Source organism: Anomalospiza imberbis, chromosome 2 (genome assembly GCF_031753505.1).
Source record: "Anomalospiza imberbis isolate Cuckoo-Finch-1a 21T00152 chromosome 2, ASM3175350v1, whole genome shotgun sequence".
NCBI lineage: Eukaryota > Metazoa > Chordata > Aves > Passeriformes > Viduidae > Anomalospiza > Anomalospiza imberbis.
Genome location: NC_089682.1, coordinates 53,981,228 through 53,999,666, shown reverse-complemented (window position 1 = coordinate 53,999,666; position 18,439 = coordinate 53,981,228). Strand labels below are relative to the sequence as shown.

The window sequence follows — 18,439 nt, the reverse complement described above, 5'->3', positions numbered from 1 at the left end:
ATGGGCTTATTCACATTTAATTAAAAAAAAAGAGAAAAAAAAAGAAAAGAAGAAAAGATTACACCGGAGGCATAAAATATCTAGGGGGTTTTGTTTGTTTTGGGAGGTTATTTGTTTATTTGATGGAGTTTTTTTGTTTGTTTTTGGGTTTTGTTTTTGCTTTGGTTTGGTTTTGCTTTGCTGTTGTTGTTTTTTTGTTCTTTTTTTGTTTTTCTTTATTTATTTTGGTTTGGTTTTGGGTTTTTTTTTGGTTAGTTTTTATTTGTTTTTTAATGATCAGGTCTTCATCAGTACTATCTTAATCAGTTCTGGTATTCTCCTTTAATTGTTGCTGTTAGTTCTGCCCATTAAGAAACACCCTTTTTTGTCAGTCACATTAGACTTTGGGCTGATTTATTTTTTCTGTTGTCATTTCCAAAATGAGGGGCATTGCTCTGTCCTGTAGCCCAGGAACCTAGCATGGCTTCAGCCCAGCATCCCAAAGTGCACAACCTGGGTGTACAAGTTGCAAATCCAATGGAGGAGCAGAATCTGGTCAGGAATATGTTGAAGATTAGTTTGGGGAGTTGATTCATGTTCATCAACATACTATGATACTTCAAAACAGTCTTTCTTCTCTACCTCTTCCTTTCTTCCTTTCCTAAAAGCATTTTCGTCAGCATCATTGGATTTCTGCCATACCTAACCTTAGGTACGACTTTCAGTTTAGTTGCAGGATTGTCCCTCCCCTCTCTCCCCTTCAGCTGTCCTCCCCTCCACCTCCAGCCCATGCCTGTGATCTGCATCCCAGTCACCTTGCATGCACTGTTCCACATCCTTCTCCTTTTTGCATTTATTTATTTATTTATCTTCCCTGGGGTTGGAAATGGGGGAAAATAAAAATAAATATGCAAATGAAAGGGAAAAAATGGAGAGAAATTTAATTAAAATGTGTGTGTTTCTTTCCCTTCGAGTGCTTTAGGGTGGAATAGCAAATTCTTAAAAAAGAGAGCACTCAGAATAAGGTTAAAGAGCTGGAAACTGATTACATGCAATTGAAAATGAAAGCAGGGAGGGGGTGGTGGAGATGTAGCATATTGAGATAGGTAAAAGGCTCAGGGAGACTCTTGGTGGTGAGGGGGCATTTTTCACTGTGAGTTACAGCCAAGCAGGCATTGCATATGAGGTCTGTAACGGGGTTTCAGACGTTTTGCATCAGGAGAAAGGCAGGGAGAAAGGCATTTTACTTTGAAGAGCAATATGAAGAGGGCACCTTGCAGACAAGAGCTGGGAAAAAAAGCAACTGTCGGGAAAGACAGAGGGGTGGGGGAGAGCCAGCACCTTCTGGTTTGTACCTATACATCTGCCATACCCCCAGAGAAGACAGGAATTCTGGAATGCTTGAGGGTAGGGAGGGGAGAGAGAAATAAATAACGGAGTCTCATACTTTATGCAGGATCTGCAATCACCAGTTCTGAGCTTGATCAAAGCCATAGCTGTAATGCATCTGTGTGAAGGAGAAGGTGAAGTTGTTGGGCTGTGGAGTTGTGCTTCAGCTTATTAAAGATTCGAGGGTGAAAGCAAGTTCTGGGGAGGGGAGGGGGGGAAGTCTCCCAACCTTACAGGCGTGTTTGGACAGCAGTGATCTGGCTAGGTCCCATTTCTGATTGACCCCTGAGTGTTCACAGGGCCATGTAGCAGCTTCCTAACTAACAGAGTTCCCTTGGACTGACCACAGGAACTTCAAGTTTAAACCCCATCCTCCCCATAGGCCCACTATGACAGCATCAGGGCCAGCAATAGATTTGTGTGCCAAGGGTGAGAATGTGTATATTATGTGGCCGCACTTAGGAGCAGCACTTTTCCAGTGCATCTTCTCCATTCTGCTTTCAATCCAACATGGGAATCATTTCTTGGCAGCCTGTTCTTTTAATTAAGTGCAACCTTTGAAAGAGCACATCCTCACTTGTGCCCTACCTTGGTTCCAGGCTGCCAAGGCCTCTTCATTACTCAGAGCCCATGGGACACCTTGTGAATTTAATTTTTAAGCCTTTGATGTTCTATGAGGTGTGGGCCTGTCCCTCTGCAGTCACTAAAAGGCAGGTTCCTAGCAGCTCTTCCTTGGGGCCATTGCTGCCTGCTGCAGGGAGTCCTCTCTCCAAGCTGAAACAAACCCCAAGCCTCCTTTACCTGCTTTGCTGGCATCCACTTGCATTGGCTGTGGGAGGCACCATTTTGGTGCTGTTCCTGCCCTTCTGGGTCCTGGCTGGAATGGGGGAGGAGAGCACTGACAACCGCTACCTTACAAGCACTTTGAACAGTGTCTGGAAAAGCTTCCATATTAAATAGCCATATTAAATAGTTTCTGATTCTGACTCATCCCTGCAGTGTCTGAGTCCTCAATAAGTTCTCTTGGAAGGGGCTTAATGGCAAAGACAACAGCTGCTTCCTACTCTGTTGTAGCAGGGATTGATGCTGCAGCTTTTATAACCCACCAACTGTAGCTCTCCCCTTCTGCCCACAAATATTAAGGGTCCAATTTGCTCTTCTATTTCCCATGCCTTTTAGAGTGAAAGAGAGAAAAGAAGTCCTCTTGCTGTGATGCAGAGTGATTGCTGCCATCTGACATTCACATTTATCTGCTAGGTCTTTTCATTATCTCCCTCCCATTCTGCTTGTTCTCAGCTGTTTGCTGATCCTCTTCCTTCCTCTGAGACTGGCTGTTGTTAAAACTCCTCTGCTTACCTGCTCTGTATATCTTGACTTATCTGCTTGGTTCACGTCTCATTCATTGATTTTTTCATACACAGCTGCTAAATGAGCACTGTTTGCACCTCTTCCACAAGTATCTTCTGCTTTGCTACTGCAAATTCCTTTGTAGTCCAACTAAAACAGTGTAGCTTCTCATTACAAACAGAAAAGCCAGCAGGCTTCCGATTTTTCTTACTTCTGCCTGTGCTGCTTGTTTTATTTCAGTCGAGAGGTCACACCACTGGTGACTCCTACTAGAGGCGTTTCCCTAACTTTGAGCCCAATTTATCAGTCAGGATACAAGGCTCATTTTTCCCAGGTGCCCCAGACCAGGAATAGCCTCTGGCTGTTACACAGCTTTTCAACAAACTGTGTCAAGAAGCAGCAAAATCCTGCCTCCGGGAACATGTTCCCCTTCTTAGTTTTACTCTGTATTGTTACAATCTTGTTTAATGTCTCAATTATGTATAGACAGGCACAAGCTGCAAATTCAGATCAGAAATCCAGAAATGTTTCTGTCCTGTGGGCTTATCTGCCTCAGTTCATTTGTACCCCTACAACTATATAAATAGATGAGGGATAAGCAACAAATACTTTTGTAGGAATATCTGTGTGCCCACATTTGAGGGTTATTACATATCATTCAAAGCTGCTTTAGTAGTGCCCAAATTAGTGTGTAAACATGAGAGCTATGCAATTGTATGGTACAGGCATTCTCACATGCAGCCAGAGTCCAAGTTAAGATTTTTCTCCCATTTGTATCTGCAGAGGCATCAATCTCACATTTCCTTTCCATGAAATCAGTGGGGTCTGTGTTAATTTTGACATAAATCTTTAGCCTCATCTTCAGCATAAATCTTTAGGCCTGATGTATGTGGAAAGAGGGAGTAATAGAATCAAGAGACACAAAACACAGCTCATGATATGCACAGAACTTCTGTAAGATTGTGCTCTGCTTTGGAACAAGGTGTGAAGCTGATGCAGATAAAATAGGGAATGGCCAGAAGTTATGCTGAAAGCTCATATCTCCCTGTTGTTCTGCTGTGTGTTCACTGCAGTCGGGTTTGGAAGTTTAGGGTTGTTGGCTTTTTAAAGTAGGAAAATGGTTCCATTGTCTTCTGCAAGTGAAGCACTTGTGTTATTTCAGAAGTGGGAATGAGTTTGGCTCATGAGAGATGTCCTGTGCTTGTAATTATGGGAATCTTGTGCTTCTGGAGGTCTTCTAATATAAATCTACATCTGCCAGTCAAGCAGGAAGCACTGTCAGAACAGGCTTTCTTGAGACTATCTAGGAAGTCCAACATCTAATATTCATGAACTTGGAAAGGCACTGACATATGAAGTAAAAAATTAGTCAAAACTTTCAAATATCAGGACTGGTCAGTAGAATAGGAGATCCAAGAGGAATTGGTTTGTCTAGGCTTAGATTTTACCATGCTCTGCCCTCATTTGTTTGCAATGCAAGGCAGAGGACAAGTTTCTATGCCCAAGGCATGCAGCATTTTGCTGTCTCAGATTTTGAGGGGCAGCTCATGCCACCAGGACCCTCTGAAAGGCTCTAGACCACACAGTCCATGAATAAAAATATCTGGGCAGAGCAGTACAGTTGGGAATCCCACCAGAGTGCAGTGAAAACCCTCTGAATGCAGAGGTCTGCAGGGGTGGGAAAGGCTCCTGGGAAGTGAGTAAGTCGGGAGCTGGGAGCCTGCAGGGCTGCTTGTCCTATCTGGTTCTCAACTTCACTTTCCCAGTTGTGAAAGGCTAGCAGCATGCATATGTCGCTCTTAATCTTCCTTTTGCATCCCTGTTTTTGCTGTTGTCAGAGCGCCGTATTATGCAAATTGGAATTAAGCAATTAAGGCGATAATGTTTCCCTTGAACAGTTTGACAAGGCAGAAAGAACACAGACTACTTTTCAGACAAGCTTTTTGTTGCACATTTACCTAAAAGCAACAGGAAGAAAGAAATGGACAATGGTACACACGCACACACCAGCTTTGTGACCAAGCCACCTTTTCCTCCCTTGTGCATCCCTCCTTCTTACTTGTCCCATAACACCTATGAGGTCTTGGGTCCTCAGAGGGGCTGCTCACTTGCCACCCCCAGCACACAGGACTCAAAGGAAGGGTCTGCCACAGCCTGTAAAAAAACTGGATCTTGAACAGTCGTTTAAAGTTCTAGCCCAACACCCTACTTCATGCTTGGGAGCAAGGGCTTTTGTCACTGTCTCATGGACTGCACTTTCACAGCTTTGCAAGGCTGGTGTGTGGGGATGAGGAGAGGGAAGGTTGCTATCAGCTGCTGGAAGACAAAAGTTCAGAGCTGCTCTCTGTGAGGAGTTTTCCGACTTTGCAACTTAGCCAGCATCTTGTGTGAATTCTTCCCATCAGAGGTCCTCTTGTTCTAAAAGTGACCTTCCAATCTTCCTTCATTTAGATTCGTAGTGAGTTTGTGAGAAAGGAGAGGGTTATGCTATTGAACTGTTTTGGCACTGATTTTTACAGTCAAAGATGGGCTAAACTGAGGCTGCAAGTCTCAATTGTCTTGGAAGCCAAGGTGCTGGGAAGCTAGTCTGACCTCTGGAGAGTCATGCTGCTGGCACCTCTGCACCTTCCTTCTGTTTAGCAGATGAGGTGATGGCTTTTAAAAACGTAAAATTTGCTTTGAACCAGTAACTGTGCCAAGGATCAGACCCAGGGGTACAAATGTAAGATTCTGCAAAACGGCATCATTTGAAATAAGCTTCACCCTGTTATTTTTCTTTCCTTGGGATGTGGTTGGTCACCCATGCTTTGAACCCACTTAGCTGTTGTCAGGAGCTTAGCATTTTCTGCATTTCCTACAGGTCTCAGGAGGGAAAGGAGCAGAGAATGGGGAGTTACTGTTTTGTTGCCAGTGGAGGTATGTAGGGCCTGATTCACCATTGCTCCATTACACCAAGAGTCACACCGCATAAAAAGATGAGTCAGACGCAGTGACTCAGGCTCCAGTGCTCTAAATAGTCAGCAGAAGTGGCAAGCCTAGTCCCAAGTGGCACTAATGACTGAAAGAGAATTTAAAAATTGTGTGGCTTAATGTAGTGTATTCCCTAGCTCACACAGGCACACAGGGAATTATTACCAGATAGAGATAATTGGGTGATTGTGTAGCAGAGTGGTCACATACACTGATCTATAGTAGTGCATGGGAGGATTTGGTTCACTTTGAAACCTCTTCTCAAGTTATATGAGCTAAAATGAAGGCAGGCCCACTCAGGGCAGATTGCTAGAAGCTGAGAGGATATTGTGGGGATGGATAACCCCTTTACTTTAAGCATACTCACTGCCCACTTTCAGGAAAAAGGATTATAGAGGCCCTTGTTCCAAGCCAGCAGGGCTCATCTTAATCTAAGTTGCTAGGTAGGGGTGTAATGAGATAATTCAGACAGTCTGAGATCACTCTTTGCTTATATAAAGTAGCATTCACGTGGAAGCAAACCTGTCCCAGTCGGCACCCATGTCAAAAGCTGCTCTTTACATCTCCATCTTGCCTGGTCATTTCCTAGGGAGGCCAGCTGAACTTATTCTCAGTAGCAGTTGTTTGGCCTGAATTAGTACTCAAGGAAGCATTGGCTCAATCGATCCAGATAACTCTATCTAGCCTTTGTTTAAATAAGGCCACAAGTTCCCACCGCCAAGCTGTGTTTGTGGAGGCAGGCAAAAAAAAAAAAAAAAAAAAAAAAAAGGGAAAAAATATCCCACAACAGCTAAAGGTAAAAACCTATTTCTTCTTTCATTCAGGACAGTTACAGGAAATATTTTGTGGGTACTATCTAGCCTTGGTCCCCTTCATCCCTTTGCCTTGCTTGCCTATAACTACCAAGCCCTGGTTTTGACTTCAATTGCTCTTTTTATCCCTCTAGCTGAGGGTTGCACCACATTCCCCTCCCTTTCTCCGGATGTTTTAATGAGCTTGCATTTTCTTGAAAGGCCAGATCTGATCGTGACTTGAATGGCAGCTGCCAAACAGAGCTCTTAGTTTCAAACTCAGCAAGAAAATGGCTTTGCCTCCCCTCAGAGCAGCTTATGTACTTGAGAGGCTCAGTCATTATGAGCAATTTCTATTAAGAGCTGAGTACCTTTTGTGTTCCTTGGGGTCTGCTCAGCACCACTGAGGATTGTGCCTTCTCTGTGTTTTGAACTAACACCAGCAGAGCTTAGACAAGCATGCTGGGAAGAACGTGACTACAGTTGTCCTGGAAGTCTTGTTTTTTTTCTGTTGGTTCACAAGGGTATCCCCCCTCCTTTATTAATATATTTATTTAAAAAAAAAAAAAATTTTTTTTTTACTTCTCCTGAAAAGTATCTTCCATTTTCTTTATGCTTGGCAGACTTTCTCTGCATGCTGGGCTTTTCACTGGACTGGAAGCATTCAAAGGGTAAACATCATGAAGGACATGAGGGTTTTTTGGTGAGGGGGTGGAGAGCTGGTTCTAGGCTATGTAATTGTAAGATGAGAGGTGTCATTACCAACAGAAGATACCCTAAGGTGCCCTGATGATGAGATTGGCTCGAGTCCTGGCAGCAGAGCAAGTCTCCAAGAAGAGGGAGAGAGGTCTCTTTTCCCACCAGTTGAAGTCAGTATGTATGATGGGAGGTGACAGGAGAGCCCACAGTGAATGGGTGGGACTTTTTCTGTCTCAGAGGACAGGGAAACTCAACTCAGTTCTTCTGCAACCTGGTCAATCACAGAGATGAATTTAGGCACAGTGTGCACTCCAGCAAAGAACCTTAGGAGAAGGCCCTATCAGAAAATGCTCCCAAATACCACTCTTGTCCTGGCAAGATCCAGTGACCCCTCTGACTTCTGAAAAGCAGAGAATTATTAGGATGTGCTGCAGCCGAGAAGGAGAGATTGCGTTTTCTCCTTCACCCCATGCCTCAAACACCACAACTGAACCTGTGGCTTATGGCTGCAACAGCTTTCAAAGTGATAGGAAATGAAGCAGCTGAGGGGAGGAGGGAAACAAAGCTTACCAAGTTTATCCTCTGCCTTTTTAGTATTGTTAGTTGCTTTCAGAGAATTCACAGGTGCATGAGTTCTGGGCAAAGATAAGGTGCATGTACAGAGGCATTTCTTGTCTAAGGTGTTTTGCAGTCATGTGTATTGGAAAAGGGAAGGCAGGTAACCTACAAGAGACATCTTCAGTAATGAAGATGGTACTAAAAACATGAGAGAAGCACTGTGGGTGAATGCTCAAGGAAAGTATCATCTATGCTTCTTTACTTCTAAGCTTCCCTTGGCATGAGCTTTTGGTCACTGTGGGAGGCAAGACACAAAGCTAAACAGAGTATTTGTTTAACCTGTACAACAGCTTTTCTCTTCTGTGCTATGTCAGGCTTGGCCTCCGCAGCCCCCTGGGAAGCAAATGAATCTTTGATCGCTATTCACATCAATGGGGAAGTCATCAATGCCTTTTTTTTCCTCAAGTTTAAAGTAATATTCAATCACATTTGAAAAAACTTAACACTTCAAATTCACAACCTGAGTTTTGGCTCTCCTATAATTTGCTCTGTGCCTGGCATGTTTCTTCACTACAGTGTCCCATTCCATGCGCAGTTATTTATTCACATTAAAGGCAGTAAAATATAGATGAGGAAATCTTACAGATGAGAAATTCTTACATGTTGTTTTGGTGGCTTTTTTATTTGGCCACAGTAAATGATGATGCAAACTGAAAGACTTCAGATTTTGGTTCCTCACCTTTGATTTTTGCACCTAATCTCTGCAGCTTCATCTGATCAGGCAATGTAGGAAATCTCCCCTCTGGGCCATTTCTCGCCTTGTATGAAGTATTTATATCACTCTCTGATCCTTTTTATCAACATGCCAAAAATGTTTAGGCCCTTGTTCTTACCATGTCCCTGGAATAGCATGGGTCATCATCCTATTACTCCTGAACTGTTTTGCAAGGAAGCAGCCAGAGCACAGGACCCTAAGTAACCTGACCAAGCCAGTCAAGTCAGTAGCAGAGCTGAGCTCTGATCATGCATCCCCAAGGCCTGTATTTGTGTTTCTCTCCTGTGCAAAACCCATGAGCCCTACAGCCTTTCCCAGCATTCACTTAAGTGTGCCTGCTTCCAGCAGTTCCTCCAGCATTTGAACTCCATGCATCAGGAAAGTAGAGTGGCCCCATTTATTGCCATTAACATGCAGGCACACACAGTTTGTCTCCCTCTGGGAACATGATGGGAAGACTTTTAGTGTCAGGAAAAATAGTAATGATAATAATAATAACAACTGCAGCAATAATAAGAAGAAAACCTTTGAGGTGTCAGCTCCATATTTTCTGGGGCCTGGTTAAGTTCTCTGGAGCATAGCACTCCATCACTTTTCTCAGCAGGGTATAGTTGCTCATAACTTGAAGGTTTTATCTCTGGGCTTCCTGTACTAAAAGGGAGAAAGGAAGCAAATCTTGCATTCTGTGGAAGAAAATCTTGCATTCTGTGGAAGCATAGAGGTTTAATTAAGTATCACATTTAGTCGTTCCAGATTCCTGCTTGACAGTCACTGCATTTTGACAACTGTCTCCTTATTTTTTGGTATTGAAAAGATAAAAAACATCTGACCTAAACGGTGTCCGTCCTGTGTGTCCCTCTGCACCTTGGAGTGACCTGTGCTCCAGGTCCTGCTGGCATGCATTTGCATGACTCTGGTGCATTTCACACCAGTCTTAGGGTGAAAGTGCCTCCTCTGTTCTGCTTCCAGTGGCCCTTTCTGTCATCCTAAGTCCAGCCTGCCTTCTGTCTGCTCTGTGGCATTTGTCTTTGGGTCTCTCCTCTTTCTTTCTTCCTTCTTGTTCCTTTAGGACTGGGGAAAAAAAGCAAACCACACCTTGGAGAAATTAGTTTTCTGGGCTTTTCTTACACTGGCTTTCTTGCAAAGATCTCAGATCACCTGCATCTTGCACAAATTAATAATATAAAGTTTGCTGCCCCTCTGTGAGACTGACCAGTTTTATTATCGTTGTATGAAATTAGCAGTCTCTTTGAAGTCTACTTAATCTACTTTGGGACTGTGACACGTTGCATACAGATCCTAAGCAACATACTCCAGGAACTAGAAAACCAGAGAGACTGGTCAGAGTGCAGTAGCCTCAGCACAGAATCTGCCAATCCATCTGTCATTCCCTCCTGTGCACCCAGAGTCACACTTCCCATGCCATCAGGGACACAGAGGTGTGGTTAAAACTGGTTCACCCAGAAGCCTGCTGTTGACAGAACTTAAAGTGCTTGCCTTGTGTGTGCAAACCACACTTGCCTTTGCCAGTCCCTACCACAGGAGCTCCTCTGGTTAGGGAAGAGCTGGGGTTGCCCATGGGTCTTTTTGCAGCACGCCCACCCCAGCCACCGCCAGCCACACATCACATCCCCGCTCAGTCAGTTGACCGTCGCCACTCTCCAGATTATAGGTCTGTGGCCTTGGGACCTCACAGGGACATTTTGCTGGTTTTGACTGGAGTACACTTAAATTGTATTCCCAGTGTCTGATAAGAAGCTGTGTTTTGGATTTGTGCTGAACACAGGGTTGATCATATAGAGATATTTTCTTTACTGCTGAGCAGGGCTTACATAGAGCTAAGGCCTTTTCTGCTTCTTGTACTTCCACCACACTGGCAAGGAAGTGGGGGGTGCCTGGGAAACTGGGAGGAGACACAGCCAGGACAAGCGGCCCAAACTGACCAAAGGGATATTCCATTCCCTTTGACATCCTGTTCAGTATATGAAGCGGAAGGAAGAAAGAAGAAGTGAAGGACATTTGGAGTGATGGTGTTTGTCTTCCCAAGTAAATGTTGGATGTGATGGCACCCTGCTCTCCTGGGGATAGCTGAACACCTGCCTGCCCATGGGAATTCTTTAATTCTTTGCTTTGCTTGGCTTGTGTGTTCAGCTTTTTTGCTTTCCCTGTTTAACTGTCTTTATCTCCTGCGTTTTCCAGCTTTTACCCTTCCAATTCTCTCCCTGATCCCACTGGTGAGGCAGTGAACCAATGACTGCCTGGGGCTTGGTTTATGGCTGAAGTTAAACCATGATAAATGTTTCTGGGGATAGGGGTCAAGAATGTCTCAGGCTGGAAGAGAGTAACATTTAGATGCTGTCTTGTGATTTTGAAGGGCCAGTCTCTGGAAGGGGGAGAGAAGATAATTTCCCTCCAGCGCTGCTTGCCAGTAGTGAGGTGTCATGGCTTGGTCTCTGGTAGGGTGTGACACCTGGTTTGGATACAACCAGAGCCAGAGGTTTGTGCTGGTGTGTGAGCCTGTGCAACCTCTGCTGGGAGAGAGCCATGAGGAGGCATGAAGGCTGCTGGGGGAAACAGAGTCAGTGTAAAACTCTTCTGCTTGACCAAGCCCAGGACGCTTCAGAGAAGGCAGGCCTGGCATTTACATCCACCATGTAGAAAGATCACAGATAATAAGCTCTGTGTTTGTGTGTGCGTGTGTGCATGTGACAATGAGAACTGAGTCACTCCTGCTGAATCTCATTATAAACAGTACCCAACAGCAGTTTTTCCACTGGAGTTGTTTTCTGGGGATGTCAAAGTTATGGCTGAAAGAGAAGAATGTGTTGATTCTGTTTCCTTGTCTTTCTGCTCTCCTATCAAGGATAAAAAGCATTTCTGGGTTGCTTTCCCCCGACCTCCCTACCTCCCTACTGCAACTTCTACATAGAGCACAGCAGCTTTTTTGTGATGCATGTGTCCCACCTCTGTGCCAAAATCCCCTGGAGACCAGGTTCCCACTGCCTGTGATTGATTGCCATGCCTTGTTTATAGCTCCAAAAGACTGGGAGGAGCCAGCATGCCAGCCTGGCTGGAATAAGGTGCACTTTAGTCTCTTTGAAGGGTCTCACAGTGGCAGGTACCACTGTAGCCTGTTGAAGGACAGACTCTGCTATCCTCAGCAGAGGGAGACTTCATCATTCCACAGCCCTACAGTTCAAATATAAAGGGGGACTTATGGCAGGAGTCCACAAGAGGAGAGGCAGGTTAGGAATGCAAGGGGAGGTGAAAGAGAGAGACAATAGTTAAAGCAAAAAAGAAAGATAAAGAGTGACATGAAGACTTTACTCTGCATTTATAAAAGGCTTCATCTATCAGCTGGATTGCCTTAATGTGTCTCCTAACAAGGCTCCCCCAACACTCACACACCCCCTTTCCTTTGGTTTCACTCTTTGATATTGTCACATGCTCTTCATTTTCCAGCACGTTGCATTCATTCTTTGCTTTTAAACTCCAAGGATTAAAGCAACTGGATAAAATAAATAAATAAATGAAATTAAAAGAGCTGACATATCATGCTGTTGTTGGCAGCCTTTGATTTTCTTCCAGAACAAGATCATTACTTTTTTTCTCCAGCTTTGAAAAAAGCAATGGACAGATGACAGACCCTCATCTTACAAATTCTTTTATCACTTGTGGGCTGTGGTAGGTGTGGGGAGAGGCTGAAGAATGAGAGGCTGGTAGTCTGTGGTACAGGGAACTGTGAATGACTGTGAGCTTAGAGCCAGGTAGCACCCAGTCTAGCTCTGGATAGGAAATGTCTTTTTGCTGGGATTTTATACGAGCCCCAGGACAACAACTTCACAGTCCCCATTGAAGCTTAGACAGTGCTTAGAGGGCGCACCCACATAGAAACAATGAAGATTAGGGCCATCCTGATGAAGAGCAACCTCAGCTCTAAAGTGTTGAGTCCCAGACAAGTATTTCACAAGCTTTCAGGAGGAGACACATGACCACTGTGGGTTTTTTGGCACAACCCACTGTTACAAGCATGAAACTTGTAACGTGAAGCATGAAGAGCTGATTTACAGAATTTGGCACTGGATCTGAGTCTATGTCTGTTTTTAAGTCTCCAGGCCCAGGAGTTTTGCTGACAAAAGGTTAGATCCATCCAGGAGCTTTTCCTAAGTTTGAAGCTGAGCTCAAGTTTGTTGGGTCTCTAATACTTTGGAGCAGACTGAGTTGCCCCTTTCCATGCACAGCTGCAGTGAGGATCAGTGAATCTGACACGAGCTACTTGGTAGCCCACTAGAGGCACATTTCCCACCATGAAATTTGGAGGATATGTGGCTGTTCAGATCCAGCCTTGTTTTTGGCTTTGAACTTATCATAAATCTCGGGCACTGAGTGATGCTTTGCTGTGCAAATGAAGTCCAAGGAGAGCCAGGAGCAAAGAAAACGTGTTTGCACTCACAGATCCAGCCTGAGTGAATCATAGACTGGCTATAAATAAGGAGAAGGAAACTGTTGCAAGGAAGCTGATTACTTGAAATTGTCCCTTCCTTTCCTTTGCTTTCTCCAGGATGGTTCAGTGCATCATCTGTATGCTTCGGACAGGAAAATGTTGCTACATCCTGAAGTGGAATCTCTTCCAGCTGTGGTCATGTCATTGTTTTCTCAGCATTACTCTGCAATGTTGTTGAGAGGGTTTCTAAAGCTACCTCCTAACCTAAACCCCTCTGTTATAGCACTGGTAGTTATGTGTTTCTCCTGAGCAGAAGGCAGCAACTGATGAAACAAAACGGATTCAGGATCTTCTCCAAACTAACTTGAGCAAATAAGGCGAGACACGCTGATGGGACTCTGTGCAAAAGGCTCTGTGTGTGTCCTGCAAATGTTAAGTACATCACACAATGCTTTACAGACAACTCTGATTGTGTGCTCTCAGTCCTCCTCTTTCCAGGACAATGTAATTCCTCTTGTCAAGACCCCTTATCTCAGTGAGTGTGTTGACACGGAAGGGGCTCCAAGCCTGTGGAACTCAAAGACAATGCATTCAAGATCACCTCATGAAGGGCCAGAACTGAATGATGCAGTGAGGCTGTCTGTGGCTCTCTACCATGTGTTGCTCTTTCCAGCCAGCAGTCCTACAGGTCCATTTGGCATGCTTAGAGTTAAAAGCAAACATCATGTTCCCAGCCACACTGGCTGCACAGCTGTACCAAAACACAAATCTGTTTTCCCAGCAATTGTCCAAACTGATTCTCCCCATGGGCGTCTCAGCCACTACTAGAGAAGCAAATGTAGAACATGTCTCTTGGTTTCAGCTGACCCTGAACTCGTGTGTACTGTGCAGCTGTTGCTTTAACCAAATACAGAGACTTAATTAGGCTAGGGTGACCTCTTGAAGTGTAGCATTTAAGAGCAAAGTGGCAGAAAGGATTTTGGGTACCACTCTGCAAATAAGAGTTTAGTTCTGGTGTTCTGTACAGCTCCCAGAATTTGCACATTTTGGAGCTCTGTGACTCTCCATTCTCTTTTCTCTTCTGCCCCACACAGGCTAAAGAATCAGCTTTTATGTGCTGGAAATATTCAAGAGCAAGGACGTTTTCAATACTTAAGCCTCCAAGTGAACAAGTTAACCTATGCTTCTCTGTATCATTTTACAGGGAAAAGTTGAGAAATACATTCTTCTGTATGCTCATAGTTTCCCCTCTCACACCACCATAAGCACTTGCCCTGCCTCACTCTGTGCAACTTGTCCCACACAACCACCACCCTCCACATTACTCTCACTTGCTCTCACTCCTGCTGCCAGTCATGGGAATGGGAATGCCCTTACCTGAATTTAGTGATCTTCTGGATGTGTTTGTGTGCATCTTCCCAGTTGTGAGCACACCCTGGGCAGCCACTCAGCATGTTCATATTGCTGCCATTCCCCCATGCCCCCACCTGCACTGGCTTGCAAGTGATCTGCCACACAAAGCCATGAGTACTGTCCTCTCCCCTTCCCTTCCCTGGTATTTATTTCTTGTGCACACAAGGTGACCATCCCTGAGGATTTGCTTCTGTATTTGCCTTTGCAGTGATCACAGGCAAATTGAAGAGGATATGGCAAATATTAACCTGAAGCTATTAACATGAGATATTCCTACAAGGTTGTGCATGGCAGCAGCTGCAGAGAGAGGTGGTTCTGATGTCCTTTTTGTCACCTTTCTGAAAAGCCCCCTGAAGAGACACACAGAGCCATGAGACATCTGCAGAGTATATGGTGTGGGAAACAGGAGGGGGCTGCTGCTCATGCAGAGCTTTTCTTAACATGTGAGAGCTTGCTGGTCCACTCCAATACCAGAGATGCTGGGCAAGGGCTTAGATGTGGAGCCTCAGAGATTAAACCCAGCCAGCTCATATCCTGGTTTATGATGATCATCCAGCTGACTGGAACCACAGGACACAAGGAGGAAGGTTCTATAAGAAGAACACCAGTTGTTCTTGTGTTTGACACCAATTGCAATGAAACCATAGCATGTGAAACACATCTGATTTGCTTGCTACCCTAGGATTATCACCTTGAACAGCATTTCATTCTCCTTGTGGACCTAAGGGCAGTCTTCTCTCTCTCCCACACTGTTTTTCTGTTCACAAAACTTGCCCATCAAAGCCTTGGAGTTCAGTCCCTAGCTGTGAAAGTTCAGAGATGTGCTGCTAGCTCATTTGTTGACCAGAGCAGGTGATGCATAATAGCCTCTAATGATGGAGAAGAAGCAGTGAAACACCAGGAAAGCAACAGAAGAATAAAAAGTAAGACAGACATGCTGACAGAGCATTGTAAATCACGAACTCAAGAAGGAACCACAGGCAAACATAAGAATAAGATTCTTCTCATGAATTCTTCTGGCTGTGGAAGCACAATGAACTCTTGTCTTCCTGCAGCTTCTGCACTGAGGATTGTGGTCCTTTTCATTTCCCCTGCTGTTGGAGGTCGGCTCCTGAGCACGTATCATTTGTTACTCAACCCTCTGCATGAATAGGAGATGAAGCAGCAGTCTGAGGAAGCAGTGGCACATATAACTCCAAGTGGCTTGCTCAGCAATCCTCACATCATATTTAACTATGTTTCACTCTGACCAGAAATAGATCAGCAGTGCCAAAGATGGAGCTCATTTCATTTTCCTCAGCAGCCAGCAAGCATCTTCCCTATGCTACTCTCAACCTAAACTATTCTGCTTCAACAAGAGAACAGGGTCAAGACTCTACAGCCTGTCTGCCCGCTGATTTTCCCACTGCAACCACCTGTCTAACAGACTGCTGGGTCTCCAGGATGGGTACTTATCCTTCTAGGAACTGGCTCATCCTCAGGGGGTATTTCCTCTGAGTCGGTAGGCAGGTCTCACACAATCACTAGAGACTCAGTCATCCAGGAATTCGACCACTGTAATTTTTATCTGGAGAACCAGTTCTTGTATACTTGCTGCCTTAGAAGTGATTCAGCCTTTTGGTAGAAGGCAATTGCCCAGCTCAAGCTGTGTAGAGAAGACTGAGCTTCCACAGCAGTTTTTAAAGTTAGAAAGCAGGTGATGTGTCCCAAAGCCTGTGTTGTGCCTTGCAGTACAGATGAACATTCTTGAGAAGATGTCCTCAAGGGTGGTGATTACCCTGGTAGCCTGAGGTCTGGGACGTCTGCATTAATTTCCATGCTCTTACAAGCATCCTGCATGAACTGGAGTCTTGCTCAGACATCCATCTGTCCAGACATCTGAGGCATGCTTAGCCAAGAAAGGATTTATACCAGACCCTGACTTTCTACACAGTCATCACAGAGAATTAGGTGTTTCACATAGGCATTCTACTGGTGCTCTGGGGATAACCTCATCTTTCCTCTGACTCAGTAAAGAATCAAGCTTTGCTAGCCATAGATAACAAGTACCTTTGTCCCTTCAGCTGGGATGAAGCAGCAAGCAGTGAAGCCTGGTGCTTGCAGGCAGTAGGGGACTGATCACAGCCTCTTTGCTTCGGCACCCTGGAGCAGAGAGGACTTTTCATGTCTTTCCAATGGGTTTCACAAACATTAATTATCCACTGTTCAGTTTTACTTTGTACATTTGGCATTTATTGGGCGGAGTAGTGTCTGGCTTGGAGTGGGTGTGTTGTGCTATGAGGTGTGATCTTTTAGTACATGCTCTGAAAGTGAGACCTCCCAGATTTGCAAGCATTGCCTGAGGTAATAGTCTTTTCTCAGCAGCATGACAAAATCCCTTTGCCCATGCCCACAGGCTGGCTGGCAGCTCCATTTTAGCGTGCACCACTTTGTCTCTTTCTCTTCAAAGACCGGGGGCATTTCTTGTGCCAGACTCCAACAGGAGCAGTGTTAATTGTGAGACTTGATCACTGGAGTCAGGGTAACGCATTCACTAGTGTCACTGTGTCCCTGCAAGCTACTGATGACCCTCTAGCCCAGGGTTAGAGAAGCCTGAAATATTAGTTACAAATCTGACTTGTCAGGGCCAGGTTCTGCTGTTGTTATAGCGAGCGGCACCCAATACAGGGGAAATTCTCACTTGGAGGTGGTGGTGGGAAGAATAAGGATATGAGAAAAGCAGGGAACTGTTAAAGCATTGTCACTGTGTCATAAGCAATTTGTTTGTAAGCAGCTTCAGATTTTTTCTTCCAGTGCTTAAGGCTTGATAAGTACTCACTAAAAAGGAGTAATTTTTAGGCCTCTAGCTGTTCTTTACAGCCTGCTTGCTTCAGTGAATCATTACTTGCTTAGTATTTGCACTCTTTTATTGGTTAACTGAGTATCATGCTAATTATTGTCTTTCTCAACTGAGTAACTAAAATACTGATCAATTTTTTTTTCAGTTAATTTGTTGGGTATTTTTTCCATCTGAAATACTGACATGTCAAAATGGAAACATTTCACAGAAACATGTGGGGTTTATATGCATTGATCTTCAGTTTTTCAGGCTCTGGATTTTAATTTCTGGTGAAAAAGTGAGACATAGACAGGATCGAAATGGCCAGCAACTTAAGGAGTGGGGATCTTGTGTGAGATGTAGAAAACTCCAGACAAGCATTTGTATAGAAATCAGGCAGAGACTTGTACCCGTATCTTACATGTACCAAACAACTTAATGACAAGACTGTTATCTGCTCAGGAGTGGCTCTTTCTTGTAGAAAAAAGAAAAAAAGAAAAAAAAATTAAAAGGCTATAATACAACATGGGAGCAGATTACAGAACTTCAAAATTTATCATGCACTGGATTTAATTTATTTTAATTATTTTGGCCAGTCCTATGAATAACAAATAGCTTGCTGTCTGGTATGAATCAGCTTTAACAATTAACAAATTTTCATGTGACACCCAGCAAGTTAACAAATGCTCACAACTAACAAGCGCCATGAGAACATGAACCACAGCTATTCAAACTCAACTCTTTTGTTTCTGTAGATATTAACCAATTTCTTTTACTCTTCACCTAAGACTAGCAAATACAGTATTATCCACCAATACTGAAGTAAAATAGGAGTCCTTGCTAACTGCAGCTGTTACCAGACCTCAGGAACCTCACAAAAAGGATGTCAATGTCACAGCAATGGGTCTCTTGCTTTTATGTGTCTTCTCTTTGGTGCTTTTGGTTCTTAACCTGAATCACCACTTGTTCTTTTGTTGAAAATTACGTGCTGTTTATCATAGATAAGGTGGATACATTTGGAAGTAATTTTGAATTCTTCTTAACAGAAAAAAAAATATTTTTGAATGGCTAATTGTGGAGAATCTACACTTGGTGCCACCTGTAGTTACAAACTGCAGTCTCAGATACTAAGAAATAATCTTTGGAGTCTTAAAAAAAAAAGTCTTCAGACAGCTGTCCAACTCTGGAAAATAAATGGGAACAATTTGTTTTTAACCATGACAATGCACAATCTGGCATTTTTTGAATCAGAAAAA

At 44.0% G+C, this 18,439-nt stretch overlaps 1 protein-coding gene across 6 annotated transcripts in view; it reads left to right on the top strand.

Moving 5' to 3' along the window:
- The window catches only part of LSAMP (limbic system associated membrane protein), a 981,452-nt gene that overhangs the window by 774,264 nt on the left and 188,749 nt on the right, over positions 1–18,439 (top strand). The gene's annotated exons all lie outside the window — the stretch shown is intronic.